The sequence below is a fragment of the Myotis davidii genome, unplaced genomic scaffold (assembly GCF_000327345.1).
Source record: "Myotis davidii unplaced genomic scaffold, ASM32734v1 scaffold1509, whole genome shotgun sequence".
In the NCBI taxonomy this organism is placed as follows: Eukaryota; Metazoa; Chordata; class Mammalia; order Chiroptera; family Vespertilionidae; genus Myotis; species Myotis davidii.
The window spans coordinates 507820-512437 of NW_006299480.1; the positions used below are offsets into that span (position 1 = coordinate 507820).

Below are 4618 nucleotides of genomic sequence, written 5' to 3' on the forward strand. Positions count from 1 at the left end.
TACTGGTACCACCAACGAGGGCGTGGCCCACCTGCGCCAGTACCTGCACCTGCCTCCGGAGATCGTGCCGGCCTCGCTGCAGCGTGTGCGCCGCCCCGTCGCCATGGTGATGCCTGCGCGCCGCACCCCCCACGTGCAGGCCGTGCAGGGTCCCTTGGGCTGCCCACCCAAGCGGGGACACCCACCTCCCGAGGATCCTGTCCGTGAGGAGCGGAGGGTCTACCGCCGAAAGGAGCCCGACGCGGGGGCCCCTGAGCCCCCGGTGGTGCCCGACTCCACCCCTGGAACCCTGGCGAGGCCTGGCCCGGAGCCTGCCCCGGCCACAGGTCAGCCGCATCCTGGCCCCAGCCCTGGGGAATGGGAGGGGGAGCTGGGGCCTCGGCCTGGGGGGCTGGGAGGGGGTGTAGCGCAGGTGGGGGCTTTGCTCACACCAGCAGGGGGTGCTCTCCTGCCTGAGGGTGCCGGGTGCCCTGTATCGGGCCACGTGGCTCCTCCCCTGGCATGAGGACCCGGGTGGGTCGGCCCAGGAGGAGCACATGGGCCCCTGCCAGCCCATCCCCAAGCGCAGCCTGGGACGAGGGGTGGGGCTTGTGGCCCTGGACTGGCAGGACCAGCTGTTCGCCCAGCCCTGCCTCTCTCCCCAGGGCTGCCCTTACCCAGGCCTGTCTGAGCCTAGGCCTTCTCTGTTCCTGGCGGCGGCATCCAGAGGAGGTGCCGGGGTGCACAGGGTGGAGCTGCTGTCCAGCAGTGTGGCCGGGCAACCTGCCTGACCTTTCTGAGCCTCGCGTCTGCCCAGTGGGGGTGACCCCTGCCCGCATGGTTTTGTGGCTCAGATGTTGTGACTGGTGTTTGGCTGGCTTGGGGTTGGTGATGGCCTAGGGGGCAGCTTGGGTCGGGGAGACAAGCAGACTCCAGGTAGGAGCACACTGGCGGCCCAGAGGCCAGGGCATGGCGGGCACGGGCCCAGCCCCAAGTCGAGGCAGGTCCTTTTTGGTGGGAGCTGGGTCTCAGAGGATGGGACAGGTCCTGCTGTCCCAGGGGTTGCCAGCGACCCCTGGCTGTGCCCTTCTCTGTAGCATCCTTCTGTCCCTAAGCACCTGTGCTGACAGGACCCAGGTGGATGGTGACATGTGTCCCATGGGCTCAGGAGCTCACGGGCCTTGGTGCTGACGTGGTGGTCCAGGCCCCCCAGCACCAGGCCGGCTGGACCCTGCTTCCCTCGTTGTGTCTCGACAGCTGGGGCGGAATTGACATCTGAGGGGCTAGGAAGGGGGCATGGATTCGGGGGGCCGGGTAAATGGAGGTCACGGAACCCAGGTGTTGAGCAGGAGCCCTCGTCCTGGCCTGGCCTGGGTTGGACCCACCTGGTCTGTGCTGTGGGAACCCCCTGGGCAGTTTGGTGGGATTGTGGGGTTCAGGGGCCGCCTTTGGCTCTCCCGTGGGCTCTCCAGATCCTGGCCATGGGATGGCTGTTCCCATAAGGAGATGAAGGCGCTCGGCCAGGCAGCCGGCCAACAGTGACTGGTCAGCACTGACCAGCTTCGGGGGGGCCGGGTCCCGGCCTTCCCTCGCCACACCCTGGGCCTCAGTGGTTTGCAGACCCCCCGCTCCCCCGTCTCTGGTCCTGGTGTGGGGACCCTGATCCCCTCCCTCCTTTTCTCTCCTGCTTCCTCATCCAGGCGAGTTTGGACCGCAGGGCTGCTGGGCAGGCATTTGGCAGCAGACCCAGAGGGGGCCTGGGTGTGGCCGCAGTGGGCAGGGGAGGGCACCCCCAGCCCTGACGGAGGTGACTCAGTTCTCCCTTCCCTGCCGCAGCCGCAGCCACTGCTGGTGGCAGCTCAGAGTTTCCAACAGGAAATGAGCTCCAGCCCCGGCTGAGTCAGGGCCGGCGGGTGGGCTCCCCCTCCTCTTTCCCCCGGGCCCAGCCCGGACCGTGGGCCCCTCTCTCGGTCCCCAGAGTGTGGCCCGATGCTTCCTCGTCCTCTTCATGTCGTGTGTGAGGGCTCCACACTTGGGCTGACACCTGGAACCTCCACTTCTCAGAGCTTTTATTATTTTTATTTTTAATTTTTATTGGTTTCAGAGAGGGGAGAGGGAGAGAGAGATAGAAACATCCATGATGAGAGAGAATCATGGATCAGCTGCCTCCCGCACGCCCCACACTGGGGATGGAGCCCGCAACCCGGGCCTGTGCCCTGACTGGGAACTGAACCGTGACCTCCTGGTTCATAGGTTGGCGCTCGACCCCTGAGCCACAACGGCCGGGCTCGAAGCTTTAAAGATGGTCAAGGAGTGAGCCCGCAACATCTCCCCCAGGGCACTGCCAAGGTCAGGAGCTTGTGGGGCCGACTGCACTGGTTCCCAGAATGACCTGGGTCAAACGGGCCGCCTCTGTCCATCAGCCCTGGCCGGGGAGCCCTGGTCGCTGCAGGCCAGTCACATGTGCCCCCGCCCCGCCCTGTGCCCTGGTGGTTTGCTCCTCGGTGTGGGAAGGTGTCTACCAACTCTGTCACCCACATACCAGCCAGACCCAGATCAAGCTCCTGGCCCAGGGACGCCCCACCATCTGGATGAAGGGGCAGCTTTTAGGGGCGACCAGGGAAGGTCCCTCTGAGGAGGTGCCCTGAGCTGAGCCCTGACCCATGAGGAGGGACCTGCTTGGCCACCAGTCGCCCAGCCCAGGGTGGGATGGGGAGGCCTGGCGGCCGCAGGCCAGGAGTAGGCTGGCCCGTGGCCCTGGCTACCGTGTGGGTTCACTTTGTGGGGTGGGATGGGTTTCTATAAATGACCTTCATTTACATCTCCAAGCGGATGCCTGTCTCCAAAATCGAACGTGAAGCCAGACGTTTATAGAGAGAAGGCGCCATCTGAACGTTGTGCGTTGCCATGTGCTCCCACCCGCAGTGCACCTTGCTCTCCCCACAGCCCCGCCCTCCGGGGATGTCGAGTCAGCGCACGGAGCTGCCTTGCTCCTTTGTAGGGCCCGGTGTGGCTGTGGGGCATTAGGGTCTAGTCAGCTTTTTTAAAAAAAATAATATATTTTTATTGATCTCAGAGAGGAAGGGAGAGGGAGAGAGAGATTGAAACATCAGTGATGAGAGAGAATCATCAATTGGCTGCCTCCTGCACGCCCCCCACTGGGGGTCAAACCTGCAACCCCGGCATGTGCCCTGACCAGGAATCGAACCCTGACCTCCTGGTTCATAGGTAGACGCTCAACCACTAGGCCACGCCGGCCGGGCCAGGCAGTTTTTTGTGAGTCCCTAGGTTGGCGTCTGGGTCCTGTGTGTGCTGGGGGATCTCTGTAGATAGAAGTGGGTTTATGGCAGGATTTGGGTTGCCTTTCCCCTGGTTCCGCAGTGGCTGGTGGGACCATGGTGGAGGAGGACCACTGAGGCAGGGACATGGGTGTGGCTATGCCCAGCTGGTCCTGGGGAGGGGCAGAGAAGGGCCGGCTTTGGGAGCTGAGGGGTTGAGGGTGGGAAGTCCAGGGCGGGGGCTGTGGAGAGGAGGGGGGCCGTGGGCTGGGCAGGAGAGCACAGTAGGGGAGACTGGTGCCCCCGGGGCCCTGCCTGTGGGTTCAGAGGGCTCGGGGCCAGGCATGCTGGCCTACTGCACCACCCAGGCCGTTCTGACCCGTTGGCCAGCGGGCTTCAGTGCTGCTCCCCTCTGACTAAGGGGTGGCTGTGAGGAGGAGTCAGGGCTCCCAGAGCTGGGTGGGGAGCCCTCCCTCGGCCTCCCACCCCTTCCCTCCTTCCTGCCTCCCTTCCTTTCCTCTCTGCGGCTCGGGCTTGGAGCGGCCTGGCCGTGCTCGGCGCCATGGACAGGTACAGCATGGAGGAGCTGATTCAGCTGGGCCAAGGTAGGGCAGGGCCTGGCCGGGCTGCAGGCGTGCCGGGTGGGGGACCCAGACCTCCAACTGGGCTGGGCTCCCCAGGCGGCTTGTGGCTGAGGCCCAGGTGGGGGCGGGGGGACTGGAACTCGGGGATGCAGGATGAGTGCGGCTTCCGCTCAGAGCTGCCAGGGTGTGTCTGGTGTGGGATGGAGGTGCCTGGCCCTGGCCCAGGTCTCTGTGGGGGCGGAGGGCTGCCCTTGCCCTCAGGAGCTGGCCGTGGCCTCCCGAGCCCGATGGGCTCCTCAGAGCTGGCCAGGTCCCCTCAGATAGGAGTTTCTGAAGCAGTCTCCCGCGTGGACCAGGCGGCCCCTGCCCGCAGTCCCAGGCCCAGTGTGGTGTGCTGGGCGTTGCTGCAGGCCGACCAGGCCCCCAGAGGGACCGCCTGGGCTCTAGCCACCCTGTGTGCCCGCAGGCCAGCTCCTCACCCTCTCTGTGCCTCGGTTTCTCATCGTCTGATGCTGGAATAGCACAGGACTCACTTCCTAGGTTCTGTGCGGGTTAAATAGGATCGTGCTTGACACGGAAGGGCCACAAAATGCCATGGAAACCCTGTGTGCCGTCCTCAGCCCTGTCTGCTGGGGCCTGGGAGGAGGGGGACAGGAGGTGACCCCTGTATCCTGTTTCCCGGGCACACTGAGTCCAGGCCAGTCCAGGATGTAGCGTGGGCCTGCCTGCTGGCGAGGACCCCCAGCCCTGGGCCTTCCACAGACCGGGGCTCTTGGG

General features: G+C 65.2%; 1 protein-coding gene across 1 annotated transcript in view; it reads left to right on the forward strand.

Moving 5' to 3' along the window:
• The window catches only part of LOC102772829 (plectin-like), a 29813-nt gene that overhangs the window by 17235 nt on the left and 7960 nt on the right, over positions 1–4618 (forward strand). The window lies entirely within an intron of this gene.